Source organism: Calliopsis andreniformis, chromosome 3, assembly GCF_051401765.1.
Source record: "Calliopsis andreniformis isolate RMS-2024a chromosome 3, iyCalAndr_principal, whole genome shotgun sequence".
Taxonomy (NCBI): Eukaryota; Metazoa; Arthropoda; class Insecta; order Hymenoptera; family Andrenidae; genus Calliopsis; species Calliopsis andreniformis.
Window position 1 is genome coordinate 7,174,517 of NC_135064.1, and position 24,415 is coordinate 7,198,931.

General features: G+C 34.3%; 1 protein-coding gene across 5 annotated transcripts in view; it reads right to left on the reverse strand.

The window, feature by feature from the left end:
• Window positions 1-24,415, reverse strand: part of LOC143177133 (venom dipeptidyl peptidase 4) — a 280,040-nt gene that overhangs the window by 147,129 nt on the left and 108,496 nt on the right. The window lies entirely within an intron of this gene.

Genomic DNA, 24,415 nt, shown 5'->3' on the forward strand with positions numbered 1-24,415 from the left:
TCTTTGTAAATGTGAGCGGTTATGGCGCTTCTACGTTAGTTCCTTATGCTTCGTAGCTCGTATGGTGAATCCTTATCGAGGACGTTGCAATTTTTCTTCCGTTGGAAAATTCGAATACTGTTCTCTTTCTATCGAGTCTCAGTCACGACCGTGGCAATGGTATCTGTAGTTCTCCCTTGCATTTCCTATCGCGAAGTGTCCTGCCACTGTAAAAAGATCACCGAGAGTGCAGCTAGTTCCCGAGCCCTTTTATCTCCCACGTAACACGCAAAATTCTCTGGCAATCGATTAACGAAAAACAGCCAGATTCCGGCAATAAATAACAAAGTGCGATGGGGGATCACGGGTCGCGATACTATCGAACATGCCATCGACACAGTGTGCTACGATACGAAAGGATTCACGACACTCTCGCCACGCTGTTTTGCCTCCATTAACTCTTTCAGGACACGATCCCCTATATCATGTCAGCGCGATAAGAGTGGTATAACGCCGCTTTAACGTGTTGCACTGGTGCTGATTATCGACCGCTGGACTCATTTCTACACGGTAATTCTCACGTCCACCTGTCGTGTCACGCGCCAGTTGATCAAGCTGTTAACCTTCGTTGTTCAAATTCACGCTTTCATGATTTGTCTTAACGACATCTCATTTGTGTCTCCGTTTTTATAGCGCGCACGGAAAATGAGCGTACTCGGTGTGACGTGTTCCTCGAAGAAAACTAAATGGAAAAACATAAGGTATTATAGTTTCTTCTCGAGATAATTATCATTAAAGTTGCGTGTCCCGTGGTCGCGCTTGTTTAATGGTTACATTAGTTAGCGCGCGGTGCCAGAAGAATAATTTAATTCACGGAAAAGTTAAGCCTCTATTTTATGGAATAAATGTATCGTGATCTATATTCATTATAGAATTTTCATATGGATTTACACCTATACAATTCCCTTATGGAGGATTATACTATAACTAGCACAAATGTGAATTTCGAATTTTACACAGTTACGATTTACATTTAACAAGAGAATATAGTAGGTAAAGTGAAATTCTCTAATGAATTAATTGCAGAAAAAATAAGTGCAATAATAATCGTGTTTATTAAAGAAATTGAATTAAAAATGCAGAGTATTACATTTTTCTCAGGCATTTGCTTCCCGAAATAATTAACATCAAAATGGCGTAACCCATGGTCATGCTTATTCAACGGTTGTACTACTTAGCACGCTTTGCTCATATTTAAACTGGATTTACTTGACAATTAAACCTCCTATAAAAAGTTTTGTTCACATTTCCGATTCGTATTCTCTCATGGAATTTCTGTGCGATCTTATATATAATTTTTTTATAAAGGATCATACCACAATTCATTACAACTTGAATTTAGTTTGATAAGCAGAATTTAAATAATTTCGGTTAACGTCTAATTACAGAATATAATAGAGAAAACGAAATTTCGTGCTGAAAAAATGTAGGAAAAATGAGTGTAATAAGTATAATGTGTTTCTTAAAAGAAAAACTGAATGAAATATGTAAAATATTACTTTTTCTTACACATTTGGTTCTCATGAAAATGAATATCAAACTAAATAAAATATGTTATTTTAATAAAATTGATTAAAGAAAATTGTACAGACGTACGATTTTGAAGTTTGAAACAGAACACTAAAGAACAGCAAAAACGAATCACGCTATCAGAGTAATTAACGTTTTTCAATAGTACTATTAAGAACTATTTAATAACTTTTAGTTTCTCGTTGATTTATCAAATTATTCTCCTGTTTCACATGGACTTGTTAAGTTATTTCCCTGTGTACCCATTATGAAAATAGTTATTTATATCTTGAGACTTGTTAAAATTTTCAGTTTTTCAATTCTGACATGCAATAAAAGCTTTTAAATACAATACGACATAAATATGATATAATTTTTAATTATGATCTACAAATACGGAATTTTTACAGAATTTTTACAGAATATCCAACATTCGTAAAAAAAAAAACAGATCATGGGCTGGCTTTTTAAAAGTCTATGTTAAGTTTAGGTTCATACTTATACTTATTTTTATTTTCAGAATAAATACAAATACCTTACAAAAGCATTTTTTCTATTACTTCATTTTTAAACTTAAATAGGATGTTATCATCATCCCTACCTCATATCGTTGCATGTTATGATATACTTTTAAAAAATATTTACTTAAAAAAATTAGTGTAATATATATTGCTAGCTTTTGGTTTGATTATGTTGCTTAATAGTGTAACTTTACTGCCAAGTCGACATGTTTAAAAATCTTATGAAACTTAGAAATTACAGCGTTAAAAACCCAAATTGTTATGTTTTTCACTAGTCTCCTGTACTACAATTTTCTCACAAAGAAGAATGCCATAACCAACGAAAATCATATTGTATTAGATACAATTTAAATAATTTCATTTAATTAATAATTTACCGATAGAATATCGTGGATGAGGCGAAATTCCCTATCTGAAAAACGATGGAAAAACGAACGTCCGTAAGCGAACGACCTGTCGAAAGTTAATTAATTACATTTTAGCCTCATGAATGGTGCAGTAACGATCAATCGAGCGGGATTTTCCTACCTGGCCTGCCAACAAATACGAATCGTGCGAAATATTTTGCACAGCGAATTTTTCGGCTGGGAGAGCAACAACGAAAATTGATCTAGAGGTCGAAGATAATGACTGGCGTGGCTGTGACAGGTCGAGTTATACCTTGGTATCGGGAGTTTGTTTTTTAATTTGCTACTACGAGGCATCCCCCGAAGCGGATTTTCGAAAGCGATTTCTGAGGCTTACGGGAACGATTTTATGGCGCGATTTAGAGCCTTGCACGGTCGATGTTTCAGTACTAGTCGGGATTCTCAACGACTCGATTTTGCTGGTGAATTTGGGGTTTCGCGCACTTCGGATTCGGAAGTTGGTCGTTTCTGTTTTGATCGCCGACGAGGAACACGAATCCTTGGATTTTGTAATTAAATAGGAAACTACGGAACTTCAGTTTTATGGGGAAAGACCTTGGACTCTGCGGCTTCAACTTGCACGATTCAATTTAGACCTCGGACACGTTTCGATTTTCCCACTAAACTAGGAATTTCTCTACCTTTAATCTACGGTCGAATTCTGATTTACGATCTAGTGAAGTTGTTTCGTACCTAGTTTCATCTGTATGACGCGATCAGTTTAAAATTTTGCGAATTTTTTTTATGTTCCACCGTAGTGCTTCTGGGCTTGCCTCAGAGAAATTTCACCACTTCAACTCTGTAACAAGATCCCAAGTTCAGTTCATCCGATGCAAGATCAACTTAGGTTTAAATCTGCGGTTTGTATTTCATATATGATAATCACGATTTTGTAATTTATTTTGCATATTTAAGTACGTATCTAATGTTTGATTTAGATAGCAATTAAATGAATATACAATTTAATTTTGATCCTAGATTTTTTGGACAATCATGCAGAGTAAGTTAAGGTGGATTTGAAAACTTTGATATTTCTTCGACACATTGATTGCATGTGATTTCCTCAAAATTTCAAACTCTTCCGATTATTGAAATACAGTGGTTCAATGATACGATAACATATCATCAGCCAGCGCATGAATTAATTACAAAATCAACTGTGGTATAATTTTAATACGAAGTTAATGTAATACATCTAATAATATAATATGAAGTTTAATTATTCCTCGTGAATAAATTCGCGAATTACTACCTACGTTTGTTAAATTAGTATATGTATTAATGACATCGAAACGGTAATTCGATATCTCTCGATAGGGAAAACTTAACTAAAACTGATTATTATAACTACTATAACGAATTAAGAATCTATCTTTTCAATAAAATAATCTGTATTCCATCATACTTGTTACACCAACTACAGTACTGTAGTCCAGAAGAAGTACTTCTTAATTTAACGATGCATTTATTATTTCACATTATTTCTAATAATATTAATATTAAATTAAAAAAGTTTCAAATTTTAATAAAGAAAGAAACTGATAAAGACTGTATTGTCATAAGTATGGAAGTAGTTTTAATAACGACAATATGATTTATAACCGCGTGCTAAAGTTCACCTTTACCCAATAAGCCAACGAAAACTACTCGTACATGTAACATTGTTAAAATTCTTTATTAATCCGATATTTCATTATTACATCACCCAATGTCAAAGAATATTAGTATCATACAAAAATCCGAACTATGTCAGATAAATTGTGCGGTCATTCGTCGATACATGTATCGATTCATTAATTAATAGCATCACAGAAATCTTTCGTCTTCTCGATATTATATCCACTACTATTCATTCCGCGACGGAAGAAGGGAAAGCAAGAACGAGAAACAGAACTCGGTCGCGTTCATTTATTTCTGTTTCAGAATAAATACAGCCATTTAAATCACATTTAGCTCCATGTATAATAGAACCGTCATTAAAATATGCACGCTGCCCGCACGCGACCAATGGAATATTCTTTCTATTCATGGTGATTGTCAAACACCGAGAGAATATTTCATAAGGGCGAAGCTTAAGCCAGTCGACTGCAAATTCTTCATAATCGAGTGCAACGCAAACGCCATTTGCAATGCAATAATGTCCCTATGTACTCTGGTAGCCGTGAAATCTGTGAAATCTGAATGAGCAAATATAACACGGAGCTACATTAATTTCTGAACGTCATGTTTATTGTCAGAGCTGAGTTGCAAAATAAACTCCAGTTCGTTTACCTTTTGTCCCTTTTACTATAATCACACGGATTTATCGCTACACATTTCTCACAGGCTCTCTCATAATCTAAGAGGGGTTTACTGTGTTTCATGGAATACGCGCGTTCAAATATTATTCATTATAAAGTGCATCGAAATTAGGTAACGAATTTTCCTCGTTCAATTTTTGAGGATATTGACTTTAAAAACCTTCAATACCGATAATTTATGATCGTAAAGAAGCGGAAGATGGAAGCTCCTGCATTTTGAAAAAGTTTGTTATACCACATGAATGCATGTATACTTATTCACTATTCAAATAACTAATACATACAAGTATAGTCGAATAAATTTAAAAATAATGTAAATTACATTTTCACATCAGAATGTATACCTTAAATATATTAAAAGTCAATAAAATGTAAATTTAATTCTTATTAAGAAAACATTAGGAATTAAAATTAAGTTTTAAATCAAAGTAAAATGAAGAGTACACCCAAAGAATTAACTCTTTGCGGTCGTATGTCGAGTCTAAGCTAACTTTTTAATAGAAGTGGGTTTCTTTTTGGGTTACTTTTAATAGTGGGAGTTTTTAAAGTTATGTTATGCAATATTTTAATTCTCTTTATGTGTGGTTTTTATTCTCCATAGCTAATGTAAGATCTTCTAACGTAACATAGTACTTAACAAATTTTTAAAACAACCAAGTTAAATAACTTGATTAACTCGAAACTTGGAAATGTTAGAAATCATATCTCTTGTTAATGTATTTAGAATGTAGTGTATGATTTTTGAATAATTTTATAAAGAAAAAACCAGTGTCTATCGAAAGAAGAAACTTCTCTCTTGAAAAAACTAATTGTAAGCATTAATATACATTGCCTATAATTTTATTATCAAAATAAATGAATGTAACTTCAAGGAAAATGTATTGGAAGCCTTAAATTCACATTACTCTGTTCATGACATGCAATTCTTTTTAGTTTCTCTGTAGTTTCATCAATTATTCCAGTTTCAAAAAATTCATTTACTAAAACAATCTATACATATAAAACTAAACAAAATAACAAAAATAAATTACAGGTCATACTAAATTTTGTCATTCCTACTTCATTTCAAAAGAAGATCAACCAATGTATCATATATGTGAAGAGACATACTCATGATATTTACCCACTAATTGTAAGACCGACATTATTAAACCATGAAAACAACTTTAGAGAAGTACTCCAGTTTCTATGACACATAAACGAATTGAACCTCAAATAGAAAAGCATCTACGCTCGCAGCACAAAAATCGCTAATAGCGCTGGCAGTTGATGCGACTTAAAACAAAAATGAAAACCTAAATAAATTGCCAATTATCTACAGGCGCAAGGTAGTCCACCTTGAAACTATCAGAGGAACTACGATGGCAGTAATTGGTAAATAAGTAGCTATCGCAGTGCATTAAATAATTATCTGAAGAGCGAACTTGCAAGGGACGATACACCCAAACACCATGAAGTAGCAATAGAAAATACTTGGGGAAAGTTTGGAACGACTACACAGTGTCGAGTGCAAAGCAACGCTAAAGAAATAATTAATAAGCCCACGCAAGCATCTCCCGTAAAGTTTTTGTTTCGAGCATGGACGTGCACGGTGATGCATAATTTTACATCCCCGTCGAAAGTGTGCAAGAGTTTAATAAGTTTTCGGAATGCGCGGTAACCTCGTGCTCTTGCATCACTGTAGTCATCAAAGTTTTTCCCTGCGACCCATAAAATGATTAAAACTTGCACCTCGAACGCTCCCAAATAATTATCGACCATTTTCTGAAGAGAATTCGCTCGACATTTCAGTACGACGATTCTCTTCGACCATTTCCTTCGAGGATTTCAATAATTTACCATGAATACTGCATAAATCTGGAACTTCAGTTTAATGGATACGACTGAATTCTATTGAACTTCAATCGATAAAACAATTTCGTAATTATAAACACTATATGTAGGTATACACTCACAAGAGCTTCGTGAAGCAAAATACGCGTCATGCGATAGTAGTATCTTCCGCTGAGAATATTACTTGTATTTTCAGAACATGTTCCTATAGAAATAATATAATAGAAAAACTTTCAACATGGACACGGTCTTGTTGAGTTATTTGTTTCGCTAGGCGCTGCATACAATTCATTATTTCTCTGGCGAAATTACGAAGCAACACGATTCAGTAGTACAAATAATTCCACTGCCTTTAATATTAAATTAACAAAAAATATTCCAGGCATAAAGCTTCTATTGTATCGAACTGATGCGTGATTTTGCCTTGTGCGCGAAATAATTACTACGCTGCATATTGTTTCCCTGAGGTAAGAAAATCGCAATATTAAGCATTGCATAATGCAGAAGCAATGTAATTCGTGAACAATTCCTAATAATCTGTAACAACGAGACAGAGTAAAGGAAACTATAAAAGCGGAACGACAGAAGAAAAAAGAATTCTCGTTATCAACGATTCACCGAAACGAACCAAAACGAGAAGAAAAAAATTCGCTATAGACGTGGCTCGGATCTGCGTGTAATTTAATTCTTTGTCGAAATTTCTCGTTATCAATAATCCGCTGAAAAGGAAAACGGATCCAAGCAAAAAAAAGGTCAAAATTCGGATGATTCGAGCGATAGAACGAGAAATGTAAACAATGCGTGTCTGCCAAAGGAAAAAATCGAGGAAATGTGTCATGAACGATAAAAAATAAATCGTTTTCAAAATTGGGGAACTACAAAAAAATGGGACAAAGCATTGAGGAATAATTGAGCTGGCGATTCACAGCCCATCCTCGTCTCCATCATTTTAAAATACGATGGAAACTGTGTTGAACTGTAAAAATGATATATTCGAATCATTGTTTAGCTTACTGTCTTAAAATTAAAACATTTCTTATTAAAAACCCTCAATATACATTAATTAATATCCATTATCTGAAGTACCTTTTGATTCAAAAAAATCTTTTTGATAGCTAGTTTTATTTCTCTCAGCAAACTACTATTACTTCATTGTTTAAGTCTTAATCGATGTTCTACTATACTCTTATTGTTACTACACCCAATATGGTAACTCTAAATAACAAAAATTTTAAATATTCAAAGTTTGGTTAATCGAGGTTTTACTGTATTTTAAATGCTTCGCACCTCCATCGAAAATAACAAGTAGTGATTAATAGGCTTAAAATAGAGCACACAAAAGTAATACATTTTTATCTAATTTTCAGAACGAATCCTCCAACTTCCAAATTTCAGTGAAACATATTCTTTTGAACTGCTCTAAATATGCAGGACCTCGAAGCTTTTGACAAAAACATTTTTACCTCTCAACGAAGGTAGACATTTAAAGTTATTTCGTTTCTAAAATATTCCTTGCTCTCTTCTCCACTATTCCTATATAACAGTCGTTGTTAATGGCTACAGGATGCAACTGATGCGACGTTGTAATTCATTTTTAAACAATATGTGTATTATATTATAGGTCTTTAGTGACAACTTTTGTCACTACCTGATTCACAGAATGTATTACAGAGCTCTCATTAGTTAAACCTACATACATACTGTAATACATTTGTGTAATACATGTATGTATCATTTATGCGAACTTGTATCGTGGCATAGAATACGTATAAATGTTTACTAATAAACCGCCAACATAATACAAATTATCCTAAATATATTAATGCATTAACACGTTCACAGTTCTATGACTCATATTTAGGTCAGGCCAATTTAAACGATGACTCCTGGCAATGATTCTGATAAATTCTAGTTGAATCGCTGTTTATACCATCATTCACCACTATTTTGTTATTTGCTCAGGACAAGTGGTTTCAAGTTTATGTATAAATCGTCATATTTTTTAACATCTAAAAGACAAATTTTTAATTACCCGTACTTTTAATACTTCTAATACTCAAATTGTTAAAGCACTAAAATTTAAAAATTTGTAAATACTTCTAATATAAAAGTTTTCAGATCTCTGAATGCTAAAATTTTTAAATATTTAAAACGATAATCTTCAATTTTTTGAAGTCTCAAATCTTTGAAACTTCCAAACTTTTGGATTCTTAAATATCTGAATTTTCCAATACTCACTTCAAATACAAATCTTCAAATTTATAGATTCTAAAATTTTGACCTTTAAAATTCTACCAAATTGTAGTAGTAAAATTTAAAAATTTTCAGTCATCCCATTTGATCCGATACCTGGGTTTCAACTCTCAAAATCCACAATCACGGATGCACAATTACAAACTACGTACATTAAATTTACATAAACTATATCTAGATATGTATAAACCTATAAACAGAGTATTACTGTAATAATCCTGCTACGCTTCCCATCAATAGTAAAATCCCCCAATAATACAAATTTCCTATAATTAACAATGATCCCAAGCACACACTCCCATCCATGCGAGACATGATGTACTCTTTAGAGCTGGGGAAATTGGTTATTTGAAATAGAAGACTGTCATAAATGTTTCTATTTCACCAAACGATACATGATACTGTAAATAAAATACTTCTTTGGGACAATTGTGATCGTTGAAATAAATAATATTTCAAATAATTATTTCAATGCAACACTTATTCAACAACTACTTTACTTGTTATACATGGAAATACAATTTCATTAAAAAGTAACCTGTTTAAGATACTTTTGAAATGGTATCGTGAAATAGTAAGGATAACGATATAAAGAAAAACACGAGGGAATGAGACAAAATGAACGCGACAGGAGAAGAAAAGATAGCTTGTATGAGAAAAAAGGAAACTGAATGAAAAGAATGAATGACATGATAGTAGATAGTATTTGTTTGGTGAATGTTTCAATTGTCACTCTCTCTACTAATCTATTTCAAACATTCCTCAGCTCTGTAGCTCATTGTCAGTGACAATAGTTACATATTATGTATTCAGAATATAGAAATATTTCAACTGTCACACTATCTATATCCATGGAATATAATTACCATTGAAAATAATCTAGCGAAACAGTATTAGTTAGGTGAAATATTTAAATTCTCACTATTTCTACAAATCAATTTCAAGTATTCCCCAATTCTGCTACACTTCCACTTGCCCTCATCCAAGACGACAAAACTCCAGTTTCGATCCCCCTCATATATTTCCTAACTACGATCAGATTTAATAAATTCCCCACTTAAGGGGTAAAATAAATAAGTAAAACGCATCCATCACGAGAATGGTAATTCACAGTAGAACAAGTCCGTGTTTTCCCCAGCGTCGAGTGGTTTTAATTGAAATGCCGTCCCGAGCGTGTCCGAAGCCAATTTCTCGCAGCTAATTAATCGTTCAGCAGGAAGTTGAAAAGTGACCTATATATGAACAAAACGGCCGCGATAGATAATTATAATACGTCGTCGGTGCACGCAGAGAAGCAGCGCGGTGTCGGGAAGGGAGGAGGGATGAGGCGGTGTGGGAAATACGCAGAAGATCAATACTGTCCTAGTGAACGCATAAGATGTAACCATCTCTGCGGTTATTCTCGCGTAATTGCGTTTCTACCTTCGATTATGCGTTTGCAAGCTTCGTGTCGCTCGCGTCCGCTCCGCGTCGCGCGGGGAATCCACGTGCTTTGGCTCCCGTTTCGTCCGCGCTTCCGCGATATTTTATTTCCGCGTGTCAGCCGCTGTTTGCACTGCGCGACATCATTCGATTATAGCAGAAAATTTTCGCTCGCCTACTATCGCGAGACTCGATTTTCCAAACTTCTATCCCCAGGGGTGCCTGGTGATACGAAATTGCAAATTTGCCGCTTGAAGACGCGTCAGCGTCCCCCGTGGTCATGGCCCTAAGTGACGAGACAATAAGAATTCGGGGGATTCCTGTTCTGCGCGATGACAGGTGAGAGGGGGATGAGAGTAGAGGAGAGAAAAAAGGGTGCCAGTTTTTAAGTTCAATCTTCATCGAGAGAATCCACGCGGTAGTTTTTTATCGAAATAATCTGCATCGCACGGTGGAAAAAACACAGGAAACAGGATCCTTCCTCCGGTGGTGGAGAAAACGCTGTGTCAACATTGCAACGCTGGAAATGCAAAAAGGATCTTCGTTCAACGTTCACCTGTGCCGTTGTTATTTACCAAAACCAACGATGGCATTTCGTGATTCGTGTCCTGTTCTTTTGTTCTCGTTTTTGTTCCGTGATCCAGGCTTTTGTAATTTCGCGCGGAACAGTGGAAAAGAATGCGTTCCACTATCAGCACCAGCGATTCGAATAATTCGAAGCGAAAAAGGACAGGGTTGAGCTACTTTTTCCCTTACCAATTGAACTTTTAATGACATACTCGTCGCTCGCCCTTCTTTCAAAGTCAAACGGCTTATTGCTTTTTTCCTGTGGCATATGTAAAAAATATTGGTAGACTAGGGAAATATCGGCTTAGGGTCGAAATATATGACTACGGAACACGTGAAATCACATGCTTTCTTGTTGCATATTGCCTACAGAAAATTTCGACTCTGCTCTGCATTGGCGTGTTAACTCATGAAAAATCAAGTTTCGAGTTATAAATGTAGTATTATTAAAAATAATATAATTAATGTTATGTTTACTAGTAAATACACAGATACAAATTTTTGACATTTTTGAAGCCGAAAATCATTTTTACGAATTGTATTATACGACAATTGTTATATTATAAGAATAATTTTGAGTGTAATCAAATCTTCAATTCTTTCATATAATTCGTTGCACTACTTGCAAGTTCAAATATACAAATATTAATAATATACACATGTATACTATACTCTTTTCAGATCCTACCTAACCATAATTAGATATTTAATTAACTCTTGTGATTTAGACGAACTAAATTACTTATATTTTAGTTGTAAACTATTATCCTTATATGTACACAATTATTTTAATGAATAATATTAGTAATTATGATAACAAAATTGCTAGAACAGGTTATTTTAGTAAAAAATATAAAACACTCGATTTTTCAAAATTATTTGTGGGATCCATTTGTTTCATAATATAGGAAAATATATTTAAAACAAGGTAAAACATTGAAAAACGAAAAATCATGTGTTTTTATGTGACGTGGTATTAGTGTGTTCTGCCTCTTTTTATTATTTCATCTGTCAGGGTGATGCATTGTGGTCAATGTAAATAATTTAGATGGACCAATTAAAAATATTGATTTTTGTAGAGTGATGCAAAATTTAATAAATTCTTAAAATGGACGGACATCTGTACCTGAGAATTAAATTATGAGAGCGATATATTTTTTAAAGTTGAATTATACACACACTGTCAGTTTTGTTTCTTATTTATCAGAATGATAGAGAATTACAACGATGACCCAGTTTGATTACCCTACCTTAATCCTACAGTTTTTACGTTTTCCAGTAACTCGTATATGCAGTATTTCGTACAACTCTTTAAAACAAGGATTGGCGAAATGAGGAAACCCAATGAAAGTGTATACATTTCATCTAAATTATTTTAACACAGAAAACGCATCAAGAGGAATGCACCATCAAACTTTGTTATTAGAATTCATATCTTTATTTTTTTTAATAATTACGAAGTTTAATTAGAAACTTGATAAATCTGAAAGCTACTGAATGCTTCAACTGGTATATATTCTGTACACTTATAGAAATTACTATTTTTATTATATTCTTTGCGGAGTTATATTATGTTGAAGACTTTCATATTAGATTTTCGTACGCTTATGTTTTTTTATTTCTATTATTTTATTTCGTTACTGTGTATTTATATCACTCACTAAAACTATAAAAATATAGACAAAATACAATAATAACTCTAAATTTACAAATACGTTTCCCAATCAATTTATTCACCTAGATCATTTAACTTGGTTACTGTATTTATAGACTATACTTTTTATTCAAGTGGTTATTATTTCCAAGTAAAACAATTATCTTAGATACTGTTCGCCAAAATATAAGTACAAAAAATAGTAAAATCAAAACTGTATCACAGGGCGGTTAAGCCTAGAAAAACATTAATATAATATTTTAATAAATATGATACTCCTATGTAAACATAATACATATGATAAATTTCATAACAAACCCACCATATCGAATTTTATTCCCATAATCTTCTGTAAAAAAGTTATAAATCGCACACAAAATATTCAAAATAAAGCAAGAAAAATAATTCAATTCAGAACATTTCAAAGCAGATCACGATACAATAGTAAAAAGCTCTACCAAATATCAGAATATGGAATAATAAATCCCTTTCCAGAAACGGGTCGCAGAATATGTCACTCATACTAAAAACCACTTCACGAGTTCTCGATCGTAACGTTTCACCCATTAACAAAAGAATTTTCTATACTCCAGTGGCAACGCCTCTCGAAAGCGTCTCTCGTCCCAGGGTCTCCTCGAATCGAATTCCCGACGAAAATATCGCGACGGAACGAGCAAGTTTCTCAGTCGAAACGGCACGCCGCACAAAGGAGAGAAGGCAATAAATCTTGACGAGATACCGAGAAAGCATTTCGATTCCGCGGTCATATTTATGCACTGCCGATGAAAAAAAAAAAAAAAAAAGAACCGAGCGTCTTAAACGCCGCCGCAATTCAATTGCCTAATGCATCGATGCTCGCTCACGTCTTCCACCCTTCCCACCTTATTCATCGACCATCCTCCGCGCGAGAAACGGCCACAGATTTCGTTTCGTCCCGATGACGCAGAATAAAGCGATTCCACGCGCGAATAAAGCCACGAAAAGCCGGCTAATGCCGAGTCTCGTCAAGGACCACCGACACGATTCACCGAAGGAAACGGGATGATGGAAAACTTCGAAAGCGATTGACCGTAGGGGATCAAAGACTCGACTCAGGCTTAAGATGCACTGAAGAATCCCTCTAGGCTGGAGTAGAATCGAGAGACTATCGGGAATGGATTGCCGGTGCTGCATTGTTGGATAATTTTAGCCTGCTTCATGTTTGCTCGATATTGGAGGACGCAGCGACGCCGACGTTTAGGGACAATAACGTGTTCTGGCTTTGACGCTCGAATCCCGCGAGGATAAAAAGGATCCGATTGTTCTCGATAAGAGGGAAGGATGTCTATAGCGATAGACAATTTTCTGGGTTCATTAGGTGATGGGGTATTTTGAGGTAATTGAGTGGCTTTAGAATGCATTTCTGGGAACTGCGCTTCTTTAGGAAGTGAAGGATTAGCTCGTTGGGGATCAACATTGTGATAATGCAATACCGACATACTTCACTTGGAATTTTGTTTTAGATGCTTTATATTATTGAACCTTATTTTTCTTTTTTTTTTTTTTTTTTATTAAGAATATTTTACTCTGCGTAAACTATTCTTCGAGGATAATAAAATAAACTTTTCCTTCTTTAAGAAAATATCGAACAGATTATATCTTCTAAAACCAATTTAATGAATTTTCTGGTCGATTTTCTGTTCTTTTCTAGGTAACTTTGAAGAGAGTATATAATGCTAGAGTATATAAAAATATATGAGGTGAATTCCATTAGTTTTAATCCCTGATGAATTGAGGAATCTACATTCACGTCAATTGCGCAGAATCTATAATACTGTATGAACGTGATCGAAACTCTATTAGACTTAAATAGGACGAACAAGAATAAAATTTTAAAATATTTATATAGAATTCACGTGTCCAAATAAAAAAGAATAACTGGTATTTGCATTTTTTTACTAAATAAAATACTATCTGAAATTCTATATCAACAAAAATGAGCATACCATATGAATGAAGCAGAAGTAAAACACAACTGAAACATCTGGTAAAACTATGAAACACAAGAAATCTTGTTGGTGATGGCTTGAAAATCATTATGACGTTAAATCCTTATCAAATAAAAATGGAATCTATTTAATTTTGTCTATCCAGTCTATATTAACTTCGCCTAACTTTTAAAATTAATTCTGTATAACTGAGCTCATTACCTACATCCACTATGTTCTGAATTAATTAAATAAAGATACTATCTCCATTTAGAGTTCATGAAACTTCCTCTTTGTGTAGCTAAGTGTGCTGTCTCTTAGTGTTAGCGTACTTAGAGAACTATATACATGGAAGAAGAACTCATAATATCTCCAAAGTTCTAGATATGTTCGGTTCATGTTAGCATTTGAATGTAAGTGGTAGCTTAAACATCCTTTAGGTCGTACATGATTAAATGAACTTATATACCTGTGATTAGCTCTTTAGATCAAATAAAAGAAGATTATAGAGTATCTTTTTTATATGTATAGGTTGTTTTCAACTCTGTGGACATAAGATAAGGGATGAATTGAGGACTCAGAAATAGTGACATAGAGTTCCAAGCATGCATTCGATTCGACATGGTTTTCGAGTCACAAAGAACTTTCTACTTTTGCAATTAAAGAAAATGCTCGAAGTAATCAATTGCAGTCTAAATATAAGTACACGCCAAGTATGAAGTATTAGTAACACAGAGTTGAGAGAAATTAACTACGCCTATTATGTGTCGAAATATCCTGCACAAGATGTTTGGTAACAAGTGTCTGAAATTTTAAAAGATAATTCTACGTATCAATATAGGATGAAAATTAAGAATAACGACATTGATCTCGTCTGTCTTTATTTTCGTCTTATTTTGACATGTAGAATAACTCCTTAAAATTTCTGACATCTGTCATCGAACATCCTGTATAAATAGTACAGACAGATCAATTAAAATTTTCCACCCATCCGACCTTTAATTAATATTTCTTAAGTCTTCAATTATATTTCTTTAAATTATAATTTGATTATACACATCCATTCGTAATAATATTAGTAAACCCAAAAAGGAATCTATAATATACATCTTAAACAATATATAATTTATATATTGTAGATAATTATGTATGTATGGAAAATTTAAATGCGCAGAACAATCCTGAATGTGCTTATTTAACTAAAGTATAGAAAATTTTTCCATTGAAGTATGCTATACTTGAATTCTAAAGCAGACCTCCAATTACATTTCTGTAGTTGGATTTATAAAAATCTAAATTTCATATTGTGAACCTCCGATTTTATTGGAATTTAAACGTGCATTGTTGTAATAAACTTCTACAGTTTACCAATTATTTTATAAAACCACTCCCGCTCGGGTCAACTAACAGAATCTATGTACCTACATAGTATCTAAAAATATTTTAAAAGTCTCGTTAAACTATTGCAAAACCTCCAACAACACAAAAACCCATTTAAACATATCACTGATAAGCTACACGAGATTACGAAACAATAATCCCTTCATATATAACAACCCTATTGCTAGAATCCATTATGAGTGACGAATGACTAGAGTGATAGCCTGGAGTAAGACTTCAATGAATCATTGCTCAATTTCCACCTGTCAACATCACATCTAGCGAGACCCGTGAACGTATTTGTCCGCTGGGACAATAATTCCATCGCCTAAAAAGTAATTAAACCGAGCCTCACGGCCTTCCAAACGAATTCACAGTCTACTCAAAGCAGCGACCTTCTATTCCCTGAATCGAGGTTCGCTCTGAATCACAGTACGATTTCCCTGCCATTTAAACGCTGTCAAACACCGTTATCGAACGACACGTGAACGTGAGCGAGCCAAGTGCACACGCGAACGGGCGCGCACATAATTGCATAATAACCTCGATGTGCAAAGATAATAATTGCATTACATGCCGCTGTCTAAACGGTTCGCGCGCGAGACACGAGAATTCTCGTGTTTCTCTCACCGTCCATTATGCAAGGGTCACGAGAACCCCCCATCCCAAGTTTTAGATTTAATTGTCTCGACAGGCAAACAGGCGCCAGGCGTAAGTATACGAACCACTGGGAAAAAATATTGAACCAGGCTTGTTAAATGCACCACGTCACTCGATAACCCTGGCTGCATACAATCGTGCAAAGCAACCAGCAGGCTGATCTTCAAGAGGAAATTGCATCCTCGTATGTTTCGGGATAGCTAGTCCCTTTTTTTTGTCGAGGATCGCGATGGGAATTGGCGTTTCAGGCAAGAAGGAGATATTAATCGTTATTCAATTTGTCCAAGCGCGTACAACAGTGGATTCACTTCGGCGCGAGGAGACCATGAAGATCGCGAGGAAAGAGCCATTAAACGTGATCATGGGAGGTGCTTGGATCCCAGTGAAATTCGGTCGGTTCATTTCGCGTGATCGTTTCAACGAACGTTCTATTCGATAGCAGTCTCGCGAGCCAATCTTCCCCCAGGTTATCCGCATGCCCACATACCGCATAACCACAACTCACGGGTTCCAGCTACCAGCATTCTGCTTCCTTCTATTGTAATACAGGCCTCTATGGAGTCCCAACTTCCGTTGCTTCTAATTTCAGATTAAGCAGCCGACCTTTGCGTGTTCCTTAAGGATTAATATCCAAAGGGGACGTGTAGACTACTCCCAAGGGAGCGAAGAAATACCAGGAGAAGTCAAAGGGTTTGATAACGCCTGCAGATCTAGGGCGCCAAGAGATCGTGAAATAAGAACGTACAAGAAGACGAGGAATTCGAAGAACCCGGAAGTTCGAATAGCTGAGAAATACTAAGAAATTCCAGAAAGTACTCTGGAATCAAATGGTGCCAATAAAATCTGCAGGGTTTTCGCAATTTCAGGATGGTTAGCATTTCTTGGCGTTGATATTTGATTGTGTTGTAAAGGTTATAAAGTGTTGATGAAAAAAGTCAAATCATTTCTTAATGAATCCCTAGTTTGTGAAATGTTTCAAGAAGGATACTATAATATTTACTTCTTTGCGCATATGGAAAATAATTTAAGAGATATTAATAATAAAGACTGCGGTTACAGTGAATGCGTTTTCTGACAAATACTCTAGACAAACTATTCATTGTACGAGCGAAACATATTCAGACATATTCCTCAGAAAACGGATCCATTGTTACCACCTTAGAGCAGGCCTGCGGAAGCTCGAATCGTTTTGCAGTATGTTGGCTCCTCGTGGGGACATAGGACGATTCGTAAAACTCATATGAGTGACTTTTTTAGCAGATAAAATAAGGAAAACAATCAAGTAGTATTTCAAAAAAACCCATCGACAATAGTACCTGCAGGGTGATGCGGAAATATATTGTATTCAAGTGTAATATACATATACTGCCTGATCGTTTCTCATATTTATATGTGCCGGAAGCTACCCATACGATTTTTACCCTGAGCTCCGATCGACTTACGTCGCTGTAAGGAGCCAACGTACTGCGAAACGATTCGAGTGACGAATAGCAGTAGACCATACTCCTGAAAGTATAGCGAGAAGTTGGAACTAGCTAACCGCAGCCTAAAAATGCTCAGTAATCTCTATTGTTTTTAACAATAAGTATCTGTAAATCTTCAGATGTTTAAATTCTTAAATATTTTAATGTTCAATTTTTTAAATATTTAAATAGTGTTTAAACATTCAAATGTTGAAGAATACAAATTTTCAATTTTTCTGATACTGAAAGTATCAAAAATTAAAACATTTACTCGCTTTCAAATATTCAAATTTACAAATTTTTAAGTACTAAAATTTTCGTCCCTTCAAATTTTGGAATTTCTTAAGACAAGAAAAGAAACGGAACAACTTTGATTCCTCAAAGTAGTTATATTAGCACACTCAACTTGATGAGTTTTACAAATTGGCAAAGATTGGTTAAAAGGTAAGCATTACATTTAGAAAGCTAGTGTCATCAGAAAATACTGATTCAAATATTCTGACGTGTCTTTATCTTCATTAAAACATACTATTTTTCACAGAGTATTATATTAATGCATATTGTTGAAATATGTAGAAACCTATGAATATTACTTTTATTAAATGAAGGTAGGTCATTGTTTACCTACATAAAAAATTCTACAAGTAATTCTTTAAATAACATACTCAAATTTGTTCGAAGTTAATTTGTAATACGTATAGTCAGTTTATATCAGCAAACAAATGAACTTGGTTACATATTTTATTATTTGTCTATTTTCGAACAATGAAAACAGACATATTCGTAGCGAAATCTCGCAACAAAAAATCCCTATGTGTATTGGTGCTAAATGAAACAACTTTTTTTTACTGTATTTGGTACTTGAATAAATATGTCCTAAAATAATTTTACCAATAATCTTTTATTTCATCATATCAACTCCCTGTCAAATGAAATGTCCTGCGTAGTGACTCACGCACACATCATATCATGCGTTATTTTATTTGTACAAGTTAACTAAATAAAAAATTACGTAAAAATACGTTATTGAATTTTCATACATTTAATTTTCTTTTGTAATTTTTTATACAATAAAAACAATAAAATAAGTTACACGAACCTTTATTTGAAATTGTTATTTTTTATTGTTCTTTTAAATAAGCATTTCCTAAGTCATAAAAAAGGTCAAAAATAAAAAATTCGTTTGAACTGTACCATTTCAAACAGCAATTTCGTGTACTATATTAATTCAATAGTAAAAAATAATAAATAAATAGTAAAAAGTAACTGAAATTACTTTTTAACAAACTTTTAAATAACACATAACATAATTGTAATAATGTGCAGTGATAAAAGGAAATGGGCTACAAAACTGATTCGCGTGTTGGATTCTGATAGCTACTTCCGTAGCGCATCTAGTGATTATGGTAAGGCCGAGGAATGGTCAGGAATCCAAAAAGAGTCGAGAATGCTAAAAAATTCAAGAAATCTCGTCCAAGAGTCCTTAGAAATTTACGAATCCCTGAGGAGTTTAATACTTCAAAGCCCATCCAAGCGCCTCGAAGAAATCGATGGATCTCCGAGATCTAATCACTCCCTGGAGTCTATCTACGAATCGTTAAGAGATTCATGGGCTCCACGAATTTCTCCATGGATTAGTGTCAGGACTCAGGGCCCTCAAATACCCTAAAGACCACAAACCGTCTAAGTATTTTAAGTTAAAAGTTACAGCTGCTGCAGAGAATTCAACTTGCAGAACATAATTTAACTAGACAGCCACTAAACCTGAACATATCTAATTAACATACACAAGTAGTCTAACTCTAAACTATCAGGCCAGGCTCTGTTATATGTACAAATAGCGGTATAATTTCTATCTGGAAGACAATTGAAATTGCCGTGTCTCTTTGCCAGATCATGATTCTTCCGTTTCGGAAAGGTTTCGTTAAAAAGTAGTTCATCCATTGAACACGGAAACGTAGGAAAGTTTGAAACAATCAAGCACGCGCTGTTTAACGCTTCAGTTATTGCGTTGCAAGTGCGTTCTACTTTCTGGCTTCGACCCCCACGGAATCGATACAACCGGATCAAAATATTCCAAGCAGAAAAGTATAGACGTCACTGAACATATTTCCAATCTTTAAATGAATTATTGAACCCAGAAACCTCCGACTTTCATACACGAATTTCTAAAGTATGGATAACTATATATATCTCAAGTTTAGAAATTCGTAATATACAGTTTCGTTCGAAACGTCATAAAGTCCTCCCAGTTGCAAGGAACAAGTATCAAATGAACTGACGCCAAAAATTTAAATAGGTTGATATAGATAAAATATCGGTTTTCGAAGTTTAAAATTGGTGACCTAAATGTCCCATCATGAATTTGTATAAATCACGCCAAAGAAAAAGACACTGATAAAGTTTGAATTAAAGTTATCTGGACATTATTATATATTTAAAATAATATGCATATTCGAGGAATTATTTTTATGAGTTTAAACTTTAAATATCGTAAAACTTCGTGAAAATGTAAATTTTGTAAATTAGCACATATATCGTCGCTTCATAAGATATTTCATATGTACCTACTATAATAATTCTTACATTCAAAACAATCATTATTCGCGCAAGTAACGACAAATACCAAAATACTAAATTCATTTATTTGAAATGGTTTGCATGGTAATTAATCGTCCAAATTTACTCAGCGATATTTCAAGCCACGAAACGGATCGAAAATCGCAACAGAATTTTCGTTTATAGGAAATGCAGATTTTTATCGGAGCGATAAGCCAATCCCTGACTCAATTCCCACGCTACTACACTGGGTGTCAGAAAAATGTACGATTGTACTCCTGGGAACAGACGCAGGTTGAAACATGGGAAAGAATTTTAGTAGATAGAAAAATGTAGTTTTTGACACCGTTTTTGAATGGATCTGTACCTAGGGGAGCTACGTGAACCCACTTAATTTGAGATAGTGGTTTTCCCCGTCGTATTCGTGACTTCCTTCCGTGCGTTTTCATTTCGAACTTAACGGGTCGAATTGCATTTTCACGTGCTGCCAACTTCGTTTAATGAGTAACATCGCGGGAATACCGATTTAGATCGAGTCCACTGGTCCGCATCGTTTAATAACGCCAATTGCTCTGCCAGACAGCAGATGCAAATTGCACTCTGCATTGATAATAACAGTTGATCCGTGGGCGAAAAACAGAAAACAGAAGCGTATCCGAAACAGAGCCGTATATTGGTTCTCGATTACGGCGATAAACGAATCTACGGAATGATCACACTCCGATCGTTTAGTTTATATTTAGCGCTGCCCATTTTTTCCTCGAAATCTACGATAGCAACAAGTCTACAATTAAAATACGCGATCTCCTTTTAGCAATTTTGATCAGTCGTTGATATGTTCTGTTGACCATTCTACCATTGTTATTGTCCACTGGAGTCCACTATATGTTATTTGTCCACTGGAGAATAGACGTTATCTATGGAACAATATTTGCAAGACGATAAAAATGAAATTTAGTAAATATTTCTATTTTAAGAATTGACAAATTTATCTTATCCTCGAATCTGCTTTAGTACTTATAGTTAATGTAATACCTTCAACTAGACAGCGAGCAGATTCAGCTTGTTCGATCTCTATAATATGTTAATGTTACAGAGAAAAGCTCGAGAGATTACTATTAGGTATCTGGAGGAGCTTACGAAGTGTTATACAGACATTTTGATCAGAGCATAATTGCTACTTTTAGTCTGTCGAACTCACCAAACTGAATACGCCAATATGCACTTTTGCGATCGTGTCACCAATAATTTATAATATATCAAGTTCCTCTGCGCTTATCTTTCTGAAAAGTTTACAGATTTGAGCATTTTAAAATTTATAAATTTAAGAATCAATATATCTGGAATTTGAACGATTTACAAATTCAAAAACTTAAAAATTAAAAATTGTGGTTTTAATGTAAATAGATAATAAGGTCTGCTCATGACGATAAAATTCGTTACAAAGGTGTTAAAGCTTCCAATGTAAGTTAAGGGAGCGAACTGTTGAATGAATTTTCACAAGATCATGAATTATGTCAAAAGCCTTGATGGAACCAATGTTCTGGAAACGGCCCTACAAAGCGATGGATTATCAATGAACAAGGCAGAAGCAAATGGTAGAATGGTCAATAGAGGGTCTACTATCTCTACCATAACGTTGGCTAACCCGTGCCATAATGAAACTCAAGGAGACTGTTATCCCCAGCGGAGCATTTTGGGAATGGAACCGTACACCCCTCCCTTCTGAAAATTAACTAGAACTATTTAAGGATTTAGTTCAGAACTTCAGGTCTAGATTAGATCTTTGGATGCTCATCACGTCTATTGTTGTAGTTACTGTTTCCAGTCACTGTACTTATGCTAAATCTGTATGTAACCAACGTTTTGTGAATATATCGTCATGTACTGAATTCCGTGCTGTGTATATTGGTTAAGTTGTTCAAATTTAAATTAGATCTGAGATGGAAACGGCGTTTAACCGGTGCCCTTTGATGTTATCGCGGTTTCCACCGTCACGTGCAAGGTGGAAAGGTTCTGTTGCATTGTGTTCTATCCACGTGAAATCTAAGTGAACTCGTCAGTGATGCAGGCTTGGCGTTTTGGTTTCGCACGTTTTTACGTGTACACACTTAATTTCCCAGAGGCAAGCTGCCACTTATTCAGTGCAGCTGGCACTACTCCAACAGCAGTGGCTCATATAGTAAGTAGTTCTTGAAATAAATCGGAACACCGATAAAAACAAATGAAACTTTCAATGTTCCTGTCGACAAGATTACTAAAATACCAATAAATAGCATCATAAAGAAACGAACGAATGGCTCTATAATGATGTCTTCTTCTATGCTGTAGACGTGACTTTTAATCCCACTGGCAAATACATTTATGAGGGTCATATGGAAACTTTATGACCAGTTTACAGTCAAAGGAGGTTTCTATCTGTTCTTTTTTTAATTTTGATATACCATCTTTTTTAACTCTTTAAAGCACGGAATTTTAGAAAATAAAAAGGCGCATGTTGCACAGAAATGTTCTTGTAAAATTTGACAAAGTAGGTTTATTTTAATTATTAGGGAATTATTAAGTTACTTCGAGTAATTTTAATTTTTCAAGACTCCATAAAAAATATTCTACTACGAATATTCAGGTATTAAAAAAGTGGGACATTTTTAATTCCATCATGCATCAAAGGATTAAGGAAACTTGCAGAAAATTGCACATGATATATGCATTTAAATCTATATAGATAATAATCTTTATAATATAATAAATCTATATATATAAATAATTATCTATATAAAATAATAAATTGAACCTTTTAAAACAATAAATAACTACAAATGTTTATTATTTACATGGTAAACAAATTTGTCCCGATTTTGGATTTGCTAATTACTAATAAAACAATTTGTATGGTAAATATATTTCTAAGTATAGCCTTGTTCAGATTAGTTAAGTTACTTTCGAATTCGCACCATTTGAATTCAATTTATGTTTGAATTCGAACCACTTGAATTCAAGTAACTTGACTTGCATTGACACAAACTTCACATCAAGCGACTTGTATGCAAGTGGCTTGAATTTAAGTAACTTGGCTAATCTCGGCGAGGCTTATGATACTATCCATTGAAATCAATAATTTGCAGTGAATGGTAAGATGCCGAGCTATTCGGTGAGTTCATATATCGGATCTAGTTAATTGTGGATACTGTACAGGATAACGTAAAAAGACGATCTAAAGCAGTAGGTAATCCGTGCACTTTGGCTATACTCCAAATGCGTACTCTAAATGCGAATGTACGCGCGGACCACGTACTGTTCCATACTTTTCCATCTAATTTACATTTTCCAAGCAAGTTTATCTCTGCTCTTAGGGAATCTGGAAAGCAACGCCACGCTCTTAAACTCATCCCTTCCTTTGATTTTCTTAAACTTTGCAATCCCTAAATGCTACAACTAATACGTACAGGTAGAAACTAATTTCCTTGCAACATTCATGGTTATCGTGCAACATTAATTCCGTATTTGCACGAAGCATAATCCAGTTTTTCATATTCCACGAGGATGTTCCATCTGTAAAAGGAAGTCAGAATAAAAAGAAGTTTACTTTTACTGATGCCAATTTTCTGACATGAGTCCAAATTGTGTAATAGTAGGCGTAGTTGGCAGAATGGACGTGTCTAATTTTCATGGTGCTCTGAAAAATGTCCCTAGGTTCTCATGCAAGCCCAGTTAACTTGAGATAAGTTTTACCCTCCTAACTCCGTCTTGAAATTAGGACCACAAAGAATTAAGGTAATACAACCTCTGGAAAAGTTCCTAAATGGCTCACGCTGGAACCCTACATATTCGAATATATTTGGAAGAGTAAATTAACTCCACCTATGCAGATATTATGTCAG